Consider the following 13168-nt stretch of genomic DNA (forward strand, 5'->3'; position numbering starts at 1 on the left):
ACGCACCGGCAGTGGAAAAATACCAGACCGGCTTCGGAGTGCACCCGACATCACCTCAGCAGCCCCGATGCGATGTAGAGACGCTGAATGACAAAAAGCCGCAGTACGCGCCGAAATCATTTAAAAAGGGGAATGAAAACAGGGTGTGTCAACTTCTGTATCCTCACACAGACACACTCCTTAGACGTTTTTAAAGCACAATGAGGGTGTAAATAAGACAAAGCATGTGGCTATTTTTAGATCTAACATTGTAATTTAATAATAATAATAATAGGCTAATAGTCATATTTATCACTTGGGTGTGCACATTTGGATCCACACAGAGAGCGCAAAAAGGCGTAACCCCATGCAGATCAGTTTAATAACATCATTCCCATGACCGGCTCCGATGGAAACAATGGCACGTGTTGTCACCTTTATGGGCCTGTCTCTCCATTTTGCGCAGAGGGCTCGCGCTCTACTTCCTCCTCGGTTTCCGATTAGAATCTTTGCTGGTGACACACAGGGACAGGTTTAGATGCCCTTTTCACACAGCTTGTGTTGCAATGGTACATGTGTGGCAATGGCAACCCTGGGCCACCTCCAGACATGAGTCCAGCACCGCAGCATCACTGTCTGTCACATTGACCAATTTATTTATTTATTTTTTGGACTAGTGCTGACCTGATAAAAGGCACCAGGCCTCCCGGAAAGGACATGTCTGCCTCTTTGGAAACAGATCCACACAGCTATTATGGCAGGAAGTCGGTTTAATACTAACTAATTAGCCCAAAGGAACTGGCGACACATTTCATTTTTCAAAATACAAATAAAAGACAGATATTTGGGTTCTTATTTAAGTAGAAAACATATAACTGTACTACCTAAAAGCTTATAAATATCTCCCAAAACACTTGGCCGCCTCTATCCGGAAATGTTCTGACAGATACTGGGTAGATGATGAGACACAACACCGGCATTCTTACCATGTAAAGATGTGGCAGGATGCCTGTTAAATCCTTTTCAGTAAGTACAAAGAGAAAAAAGAAACAGCAAATGTCCGGACGATTTCTTCTTTTACGCAAACGGATTCTTGAGTATATTCAGGCTGAGTGAGAATGAACTGAGAAATTAATGGATAGGCCTATTAGACAGGATGTAATTCAAAACACGAGCTTAAACTCTTTAAGTGAAATCATCTCAAACGACACTTTGAATAAAACATACGCGTAAAAATAAAAAGAAATTAGATTTTTTTGGGTCTAATTTGTAAAAACCTAATTTCCAGAGATGTGGTGCGCACGAAGAGAAAAGCCTGATCTGCTGGAGGAGGGACTCACCCTTTTATAAAGATGAGCATTGCATCAGCCTGGACCTACAGGGAAGGAGGGGGAGGAAGGGGGGTTGAGAGAAGAGTAGTCTGGCAGGGGTTGGAGGAGTGGCCTTAGTCGTTTGGATGGAGAAGGAGGAGACTTTTTACGCACGGCAGTGACGTGCTTTTTGTGTACAAACAGAGCAATGACCTAGAGCCTTTCCCCCTGGAAGACCTCCTACACCAGACTACAGTTTTACAATAGGTGTTATCCATGAATGCCACATAAATGCTACAACAGTACTATTAAAGTATTCTATAGCAGGCCCAATAAAATGTTCCAAATCAATCTGTGCTTATAAAGCAGTTCATTGCTAATACAATATAGAATTAGCCTTGGCGATTGGCTGCATACAATCAAACCAACACATTATAGGAAATAGTAATAACAATTAACAAATAAATACTGAAACAGAGACAAATGAAGACAACACAGTTGTTTATTATTATAGGAGCATCAAAAGTCACCTTATGATAATTGAAGGATAGGGAGGAAACGATACACTCAGCGATACAGTAATCTCATACACAATTTTAAGTTCCAGACACAAGTTTTTTCACAATGAGCTGCAGACAAATGACTGGAAAATAGGCCCTTATTCATATAAACTGTGCAAAACGTCACGTGTCCTCTTGTCAAAAGTGCAACTGATAATTATATTTTATATTGATAATTATATAAAATTTATAAGTGGATAGTCTAACATGTGAAGAGTAGATTAAACCCTAGGCCTATTGTCATCTTTACACATTTACAATCAATTTAAATTTTTTTAATATTTGGGGCATTTTCTATGGGCTGAAAGATGTGCCAACAGAAACTGAATTTGATTCATTTACATTTTAATTTTAATTTCTAAACTTGAATAAATGCTTTGAAAACCTGAATTTTGAACACATCATTTGATATTGTATTGTTTAATTTGAATCATTGCACTGAAAAACTGAATGTTAATAGTAAAGAAAAGTACCCAGTCGTCGGTCACAGTAACTTGAAATTGAATTTTGTGATAAACAGAGAGTGGAATTTTCAGTGATGATCATATTTTATTGGATTTCAGTTCCAAACGAATAAACGCCATGCAAACTATGCTATTCAGATCTAGTTTTTCAATGCAATGATTCAAATTAAACAGTACAGTCCAAATTATGTGACTCAAATTCCGTTTTTCAATGCAATTATTCAAGTTTAGAAATTCTAATTTAAATGGGTCAAATTCAGTTTCTGTTGGCATATGTTTTAGCCTTTATTGTTACAGGACAGATGAAGATATGAGGGTATAGATATGAACAACATTCAGCAAAGGGCCGCAAGTCGGAGTTAAACCCCAGGCCCGCTGCGTTGAGGAGTAAACCTCTACACATGGGCGCCTGATCTACCAACTGAGCTATCTAGGCGCCCTTTAATTGAGTTTTACTGACTCATGATGCATCCTTAAACCCCCGAGTAATTAGGAATGTAGGAAACTCAAGTACCCCGTCATGCTCATTGCAATTGATTTAAATTTGACTTTATTAACCTTATGAATCATTTCACAGGGATTTTTGTTACTGCAGAAGGATTCTTTCAATCACTTGTATATTGACATACAGATTTGTGTGATGTGTATCTGTTTCAATAGACCATTGCATATACCATTCATCATAGGACAGTGCTCTCTTTTGGAAAGCAGAGTAAGGATAGCAATCCCTCGCTGTTGAACCTTTTTGAAGGTAAAGTGGACTTAAAGGTTCCTGGACTTCTGTCGCTCCAGATCAGTTTGGGAGCGGAACTTCAAAGCAGACCTCCCTTTCGGAAGGAGATTACACACAAACGCTCTCATGTGATGGCGGCCACACTGATCCGCCTTCACACTGCTGGCTCCTTGCAGGTCAGGTGTGTGTGTGGGAGTGTGTGTGTGAAGGAGTGTAATCTTCCCCAGCCATGGTTTCTAATCTAGTATGATGTCTGGGATGAAGAACTGTAAAGTCAGTTAACCATCAGTCTTACCTTTGAACACTTCCTACTGATGCAACTTCTGCTAATACTACAACATTTTACTGCCACTGCTACTTATTCTGATAATACATCACTACAACTCTTATCACTACTACTATACTATTGTTGTTGCTACTAGACTGCTGAATATAAAGAATTAGGAGAAAATAATCACTTCTACTTATATTAACTTCTTCTACTCTTTTTCAAGATTTTTGTGTTTGCTTTTTTTTGGACAGGAAAAGGGAGCAGAAAAAGGGGGGGCAAGGGCATGTTGGACTCGTTGTAACTTGAGTGTAGTTGGGTATCGTTCAAACTTCCCGGTGCCAACAAAGTGAATACCAGTTTTTCAAAAAATACAATGAAACAGTACAATCACACACACACACACACACACACACACACACACACACACACACACACACACACACACACACACACAAACACACACACACACACACACACACACACACACATACACACACACACACACGAGAGCCCCGTGTCTCTACGACGTTAGACAGCCAATCAGCAGCATTAATATAGCATTATTAGATCATGGTTCAAGCTTACTGCATGCTTATTGGCTCACTGATGCTGATGAGGGTTACTCCCTGGGTAACCAGCTCTAGACCCGAGCCACTGGACTGACTGAGCCCTAGTGTATGGGGCGCACTCTGTACCAAGTGAGGTACCAGGGCGCCCTGAGCCAGGTTTGTAGTTGAGTCACTAAAGAAGAGTCAGCGTTGAGTCCGAGTTGAGTCACCATTACCTGAGTTTGAGTCAGTCAAATCATGATTAGAGATACCAGGACTTGAGTACTCCTTCACTGGCCCCGTGCATTAAACAGACAAAATTAATATCAATATCTTATATCACTTTAGTATGGCCTGTTACACATAAAATCAGTCCTATTATTTAAATGCTCAATTGCTCGATTTCAAAAATTCTCCAATCCAGTATCCAAGTCCTAAGTGCATCCAGAGAACAGCGACTCGAGTCGGACTCAAGCCTTGCCTTACTACTAATTGTACTCCTACCACCACCACTACTATTTATTGTATTACTACATGTAGTGCTTCTAGTAATGTCCTGCTACAGAGAATTGGGCGTCAGATTCAGCTCAAGGAACAGGGTGCATGATTCACCCTGGCTCACCTGAGTCCAGTAAGGAAGTTAAGAATTACTCCTAATAAAGTTAATGTGTATTAAAGAATGAATGACACACAGTTGAGTGTGCGAGATCCGTGTATTCTTTTTTATTTATTTAACCAGGTAAGTCGATTGAGAACAATTCCAATGAAGACTAACGAAAACCTGCCAGATTCCTACCTGGAAGCCGCCCAGCACAACCCCGTCTGACCTGCTGGCCCCTCAGCAGCTCCACTTGAGCAGTTGGGGTTAAGAGAATGTTTTGGCCCAAATGGAAGATTGCCCTCACATGCATTTCATTGTATTCCAAAACTCTCCACAACAATGCGCAGGTGAATGCAGGTATTATTGTCTCATACCTGACCTGCAAGGGAAGAGGATCGATTAACACAACACACATGCATAAACACACACACACACACACACACACACACACACACACATCTACACACTGGGCATCAAGAATTGAATAATACAAAAGGCAACACATTCACGGGTGAAAGGACACTTCTGTTTACTCACTCACACACACACACACACACACACACACAAACACACACACACACACACACACTGTGCATTCCTCTACCCTCAGTCACACATGAGTATGTTTGAGTGGGGCTCTCTCTGTGTACAAGCCTTTGTTTGGGGCTTTAGATTGACCCAGCCGAACTCAGACGGATCAGGAAACTGGAGCGGGGGTGTAGGAGGGGACGTGATCTGATCAACACCGGTGCCTTGTTGCCCCATCCACACACACACATACACACACACACAAACATATATATCTATATATATATATATATATATATATATATATATATATAAATAAATACATATAGCAGTGCATGGTCAGTCATGTGAGAGAGGGCGAGGTCAAAAGTCAACAAGGGTGTGTCCAAAGGTGGAAAAAAGTAAATAGAAGGTGAAAATCTCTTAGTAGCCAGGCCCCATCATATGTTAAAGAGCTCATACTACCCTATCCTTCCACTAAAACACTGCGTTCCCCCAATTCAGTTACTTGTGGTTCCTAGAATCTCCAAAAGCAGAATGGGAGCCAGAGCCTTTAGATACACAAGTCCTCCCCTGTGGAACAAGCTCCTAGTTTTGGTCCGGGAGACAGACACCGTCTCCAATTTAGGTGTAAGCTTTAAACTATCTTCCTTGACAAAGTTTACAGTTAGCGCTGACACACGCTTGCCTTGGACCAGCTCTTAGTTTTGCTGCAGCAGGACCTCCTACGACACGTTGAACTTCTGTCTCCTCCTCTCGCTCTCTCTGTCTGTACGCCTTCATGTCCCATTACTGCATGCTAGTAACTTTCCCAGAGTCCTTTTTTATCTTGCATACTTGCTTGGATGGTAAACTGCATTTATATAGCGCCTTTCTATCTTATCAGACAAAGTGCTTTACAATCCTTCAACCCATTAGTGCTTCCAGTCCTCTGAGCACTTCCATTACTACAACTGTTCGGTTTCCAGTGGTCCAAGCCCTGCCCCTTTTAATACTTACAACTTAAAGTACTGCAGCTGCTACACATGTGGTGTTTTTTCACTGAGTGGTATCTACTCGACTCTACTCACCTTTTTTGGTTTTCCATTACGAAAAGAAGTCCCTGGTACCTGTTAAATGGTACTTTTTGTAGTACTACCTCAGTCGTGGTACCAAGAGAGCTGAGGCGATACCAAAAGGTGACGTGAAAACCTGCAGACTGCTGATTGATCGGAGAGAATCATCACTAAAGGGGGAGGGGGCGGGGGTTGATTAGCTTTGGAGGGAGTGCCGCCTCTAGAGTCATAGTGAGAGAAACCAAGTGTCTCCCCTGTTCTTTCTGAAGAAGAAGAACCAGGAACTGAGTAAGGGGAAATGCAATGCTACCAAACCATGGCCATACAACATGCATTGCTGCAACATAGTTACATTTTTTGGAGAAGTGCAGGTCAGGCTACAGCGTGGGGTTCGGCGTGGACGCAGAGGGGTCCGTAGGGGTACGCCGTCGGTTCTACGCTCAACCATCAGAAGGCCTTAACATCGTCTGCACTGAGGCTCTCTACTGTCTACTCTGTCTGTGAGCCCACTAGACTTGTATGGGTGTCTGGGTGTGCTTGTGTGTTGACAGAAAACAAATGCTATTTGTCGGTGCACACATCTTTGCAGAACATTATCGTAAGTGTCTTGCCATTTTTAAGGCTTTTTTATTTTCATTGGTGGCATATAAGACACATCCTGTCACTTAACCACAGAGGTTTCCTGAGAAATTATAAGATTATGATTACGGAAATTAAAAGAGAAGACTTCATCTTTTCATTCGATGGAAACAATAAGTAAGACATAAGTTCTGATCCATGTTTGTCATTTAAACTTTGGACTTGGTGGTCAGGTGAAAATGTTGAAACCTTGGTGTGTGTCTGCACCCAAGTGTCCAATCTGAAAATCCAAGTCTCAGTTTGTTTGTGCAGTGAAAATGTTACCATTCTAGGAAACAACACCAATTACAACAGATTGGTCAGTATGAGGAGATAAATGATATGTAGTTACCAATGGTTCCTCATACTTGGAGAGCTGAGTGCAAATGGAAATGATGCTCTCATACAACAACTACGCAATAGGTTATTTGTGAGTGCACGTGACAAACTAGTTTGACATATTGGGAAGGAAGAGTTTGATATTTTGAGATATTTGCTTCCTTGACAGGAATTAGGTTTTAAGATTGACGCCACTACAATCTCTTTTAAATGAATACTGAGTGAGAGGTGGGAGACGATTAGCTTAGCCTAGCAAAACAGACTGGAACCAGGAAACAGCTAGCTAACTCCTGCAAAACCATAACTTTTATGTTTTGTTTACTGATTAAACTAATAACAAAAAATGGTAATCATTGAGCTTCAGATTTGCTTGGAGGCAGATTGTTTTTATCCACCTGCTTCTAGTCTTTATGCTAAGTTTATCATCTGTTGGCTCTTGGTTCATATTAAGCTAGCGTGCAGATATGTGCGGTAGTAATCTTTTCAACTGTTTCCCTGGAAAAATGCAAGCATTTATGAAAATCAAATGATTCATGAATGGCGATATTTTCCTCTCTTATGCATGACTGGCTTTAGTAGCTAATTGTCTGCTTGCTCTGGCTTGATATTTAGCTAGCGTACAGACAAGAAAGTGCATTGTATCGGGAGCATGCCTATGTTCCCACAAGTTTCCACATTTCTAAGATTTCTTTTCTTCAAAATTAGGCCCTATGTTCCCACATTTCCTTTTTCCAAATATTTGTATCAGATTTTATCCCACTTTCTGCCAATTTGGAGTCAGCGGTTAACCAGAACCCTAACCATAACCTTAACCCTTATGTTGTCTTCCCGTTAACCATGAATTGAAAAAAAACTGAAATGATTTTTTTGGTGCTTTTCCAATGTTTTTTGTTGCTTTTTCTGATTTATTTACACTTTTTTCCATTATTTCGATGATTTTTTTTTTTTTTTAAACCTGAACTGGTTTAATAATAGGTTTTACACTCATTCTTGGAATTCATGATCAACAAACCTCATTTATATCAAATTGTACATGAGTTCTTAGTTAAAAAGGCAGAAATAATGAATTATTTTGACTAATAGTTAAGATCAGAGGATGCTGAGTGGATCAGAGATGGGTATACGTCAAAGTTTAGTTTGGATACTGTTTTGAAACCATAAAAAAAAAATAGAATTCAAAAGCTATAGGATTAAAAAAACACCCCAAAAATTCAATGAAAGTAATCATTAATGTCACCTAAAGAATGTATGGAATCATCCATGTTATTTTTGGACAATTTGGTTGAAAGAAATCCATATTTCTGATACAAAACACTTTGAAACGGGTCATTTTGACCCAAGGACAACACAAGGGCTAACCCTTTTTGAGAAAAATCTTAGAAATGTAAAAACATAATGCCTAATTTTCAGTGAAAAAAAATCTCAGAAATGTGGGAACATAGGGCTAACCCCCTTATATCTGTCTTGTCATCTATCTCTTGACAAGAATGCTTGCATTTTCTCCAAAACTATTCTTCAAACTTTTCTTTTAACAAGCAAAGTATCGATGCGTGGCGTGTTGAAAAGATTAGCGTTGACACTTCAGACTGGTTGAACTTGATTGTTTGTTGTGGCGGTTTGTTGTTGGGTGTTTAGTTCATTCTCTTCACATTACAACCATTGCACACCTAACTACCTATGCACAATTCTTAACCAACAACTGTATGTATATATATATATATATATATATATATATATATATATATATACACATGTATGTACACACTACACAAACGGTATGCAGTGCATTTATTTTCTTAAAAACACAAATACCCATTATATCCATTAGCAGCTGTTAGTCATCTGTTAGGGTGTGATTACTTCCTCCTTTGTTGTGTAAAATGCATCCATAACATGGTGTTTGGTGGTGATTCCCAGCATTGCTCCACCCTGAGTTGAACACACCTTTTTTGTTACATTAAAATACAGGGCCAAATAGTTTTGGTATTATATTTTCAAACAAAGAAGAAGTGGATAAGACATTTTAGTAATCGCTTATTGTGCGCTCCTCACGGTTTGCCATACAAAAGTCAATATATTTATTTCAGTAATAAATACTATTGTTGTGGACTGCCTTAAAGGCGTCAGTTGCTAGGACAGCTCTCCGTTTTCAACAGTCTGTGGTGAGAGCATAACACTTCTGATAAACCCACAGGAAATGACCTGCTCAACAGCCAACAGCAAACTGTCAAAGTTAGTGGCGACCTGATGACTTTAGTGAAACATTTAACAGCTAAAGAAGCCACATGTTTATTGCGAAGGAGTTGGTGGAGACCAAACCAGAGTTAAAATATTGGACAAACATTCACCAGGTGCCCAGAAAAACGACAATGCTAATTGTAATGTCTATCGATATCTTTTCCAGGCATATATCTTAAAAGACATTCCACGCGTGAGTTCAGTCTATGCTCGGTTTTTTAGCTTGCCAGCGTGAACAACCATGCAACTACAACCGGTCTTGCTCTTCTTCGGCTCTCTACGGCCTGGGCTAGAACAATGATAGGTCACTATCTGTCAGTACACTAATGTTTCCTTTTGTCAGCTGTATGTGTAAATAGGCAATGGATTGCTAAAATGGTAGCCCTGACTTAACATAAATAGCCAGACCTTTCATGTAGATACTGTAGAAATTCCAATCTTGTGTCTTGTTGGAAGTAAGATTTCCCTACATTCATTGTAGCTGATCACCCTTCCCTCAAAGCTATTTTTTTTTAACTTTTTATTTTTTTACAGGCGAGTCATTGAGAACAGGTTCCCTTTTACAATGACAAGTGACAAAGCATTGGCAAGTGACAAAGCATACTTAGGGTCAAGGGAAGGAGGGCTAGGAAAAAAAAACAGTTTAAAAGGACATCAAATACATTTTTAACATAAAATACAGACAGCTTTCAACATGTTAATTACCTCTTTGCCAGTCATATTTTTTGTACTGTAAATCCATCACCCGCTTCCCAAATGAATACCTTTCAGTGCATCATATTTAACCAGCCAGTCTCCCACCGAGCCCCACTCCTGCGTCCAAAGCAGATCGCTAACACCAGCTGCCCCTCTTTCCCCAGCCTATACTAATTAACTTTTCATTTTCGCTGACTTTAGAGTTGGGATTTTCTTGCTCCTCAACCTTACTCACCCCATCCCCACTGTGACGGTTCTTGGAACACTCAACCTCTAGGGAGGATCTTTATTACAATATAGACAAACAATTTCTTTGTTTTTCCAAGAAAGAGGAGATCTCATGATCTGCCTCGCTTCATAAGGAAAATAAAGGTCGTTGGGTTTTTCTCAACTGGCTCTAGGTGTGAATAAAAATGTAATGTGAAGATCAAACGTGTATGGGGTAACTGAGTTATTTTCACATCGAGAGAACAGATAAGCGGAGATGACGACATTGAGTGTTCTGGTTCATGATGGAAATAAAAACCTTACCTTTGTTCCTGTGGAGCCAACAATTAAGAGAATTTTGGTCCTTTTCAAAATTGATTTTACTAAGATCAGCATGTAGGAATGTACGATTTGCATCTTCCACTTCTTGTTTTGAAGGTGTGTGTGCAGGGCCGCCATTTTAGTGTCTTGCTTGTGCCCAGGACAAGATGATTTCCAACTTTCAGCAGAATATTTAATGTTTAGAAGGCTCTTTTGGGTCTTCTCTTGACCCAGGGCTTGGGACAACTGTGGTGTCCAACCCCCCCCCCCAACATTGGCAGCCCTGTATATGTGTGTCCCTTTTTGGGCATGATTTGAACCGCCATTTGATGCAGTTGACACAAAGCAGGCTGGTGGCCATCAGACTGAAAAACAAACAAGTCACCCAAGAGGATGTGAGTTATCTTCCTACCCTTGTCATGGCGCTCACACACACATGGAGGCAGAGTTGATCCTGATCGGACGTGAGGCCTGCGCCTGGATCAAGGTTGCTAGGTAAACACGCCTTAGCTACACACAACCTCCCCAACACAGTGGCACCAAGCATCACTGGATTCACTAAACAATTTGGACTGAGCTCCTGCAGATTGACCTTAAATGACAGATTCCCATGCCTGAAAGATTCCCATGCCAATCCCGTTTCTTGTTTGTTCACTATGCTAACATTTCCATCATCAGCTCTTGGCAGAAACTACAGTGTAATAAAACTGGTGACAGCCATTAGTAATTTTAATATCCTACCAAACCAGAAACTCATTTATTTTTCATAAATCAGGAACTTAAAGTCCCTTGTGTGCGTTCTTGTTTTATTGTTTACATCATCTGAAAAACCATAAGTGCTAGTTTAAAATGCTAGCATTCTGCACTACCACTATTAAATACTGCAAGCCAAGGTTATAATAGTTTAGAATTTTCTATTCCTTTTTTAATTTAATTTTAGTGTTAACTTTTTGATTTCATCTCAGTTTAGGTTTAGTTAGTTTATAGAGTTAGATTTAATTTAGTTTTTCTAGATTTAGTTTTAAAGGAGTTTGTTTTTATTAGGGGCCAGGTATACTGTCTCAGTTACATAAACTGTATGTACCGTACATGAAAAACCATAATTAATACAGGGATGGAGAATGGACATGATTAATGTTCAATCATAGTGCCACTTTAGTGTCCGGTGTGAATTATCGCACAGCGCCATCTCATGTCAATTCCGTTCACTTACTGTGGTTCAGTGTCACGAGAGTTGACGGAAACTCATGCAGTCTCTTTTTTCTAGCACTGATTATTATAGGGAAGAAACTAAAACTGAAATCATTTCCAATCATTTCCAATGGCAAAATAGTTTTCAGTTTAGTTTTATTTTTTTTGCTAAACAATTGCCTCACACCGGAGAGACCCAGGGATAATTCGCGGCAGCACCAACCCCGGTTTGGTTGTGCACTCCACTGTTGGTGGTGTTCACAGGTAGGAAGCCAGTAAGAGATCATGTCCTGGTTACTGCACTTGTGACTTGTATGGTTGCTTAGGAGGGTGAAATCCTGTGGAAAGCACGCTTACTGCCAGGTGAAAAGAAATGGCTGGTGACTCCATGTGTATCAGAGATAGCACGTGGCTGTCAATGCCCCCCCATATCCCCCCAGGACAATAACAGAGTAAGCAGAGACAAAAAGCACAACTGAATTCCAGACATTCTGAACATTCTGAAGACAGGAATCACTACCAATTTAGATGTCTCCCTCTCGTTTGATCAACCTGCTTAGAACCTGCCTGTGGGGCGGCTATGGCTTATAGAGCGGTCACTTGCCAATCGGAATGTTGGTGGTTTGATCCTTGGCCCTGCAGTTCCATGTGCAACTGTCCTTGGACAAGACACTGAACCCTGAGTTTCACCTGATGCTGCGCCATTGGAGTGTAAATGTGTGTGAACGTTAGTTGTTGAGACTAGAAAAGCGCTATATACAAACAGTCCATTTAAATTTAGGAGACTAGTTAGCAAGCATCTTCAAGCCACGTCTTTGTTAAGGCACCTAGTTTGAGCCAATTGGGGAAAATCTCACTCCAGCTTTCAACAGAAGTTATTACATTTTGGCTCCCAATGTCTAGATGTGGCGGAGCATCTCTTAATTCAGGAGCATTACCTTAGTAATCCTCTTAGTGGTGGGAAAGTGGTTTAGCTGGCGCATTCTTTATGACAGAAGCACAAATGGGGGATCACGTTAGCTTTAGGGGCCCCGGAGGGGAGGAGAGGGGCGGGGAGGGGAGGGGAGGCAGCTTGTCTCGCTCTCTAAAAACTTTCCATCCAGGATGGACCTTGGTCGGTCCTGTGAACCCGCTGACTCCCTGTTCGTCTCTGATGCGCTGCCTTGGGATGCACGCTTCAAAGAATGAAAGTCAGACAGATAGAGGGAAGAGAAATGAGAAATGTGTAAGAGGTTACTCCACAAAAATGCTGACCGTCAAACAGATTTCTTTGATTGGCAGTAAAAAACAAAACAAATTTCCATAACTTTGCCTTTTTCTAAGATAAATGGTAGTATCTTGCAAGCAATTTATCAGAAGTTAATAACTTACGCTAATTTTCAGAAGCCGTAGGTTGCAACTTGGTTTAAATTTCATTCCATAACACAGACAATGGTTTTTAAATATCCTGGAAAAACAGCAAAAAAATGTCATGACTCATCTAAACTTGGACTCCTATACATACATTTA

General features: G+C 40.4%; 1 protein-coding gene across 3 annotated transcripts in view; it reads right to left on the reverse strand.

Annotated features, from left to right (window-relative positions):
* The window catches only part of slc38a2 (solute carrier family 38 member 2), a 14015-nt gene extending 12696 nt beyond the window's left edge, over positions 1-1319 (reverse strand). For all 3 annotated transcript variants that reach the window (XR_004655451.1, XM_034863384.1, XM_034863383.1), the window contains exon 1: positions 966-1319. The gene's annotated coding sequence lies outside the window, so the exon portion shown is untranslated. The remainder of the gene's footprint in view (positions 1-965) is intronic.
* Positions 1320-13168: the final 11849 nt, after the last annotated feature.

This window comes from Etheostoma cragini, chromosome 23, assembly GCF_013103735.1.
Source record: "Etheostoma cragini isolate CJK2018 chromosome 23, CSU_Ecrag_1.0, whole genome shotgun sequence".
NCBI classification, from domain to species: Eukaryota; Metazoa; Chordata; class Actinopteri; order Perciformes; family Percidae; genus Etheostoma; species Etheostoma cragini.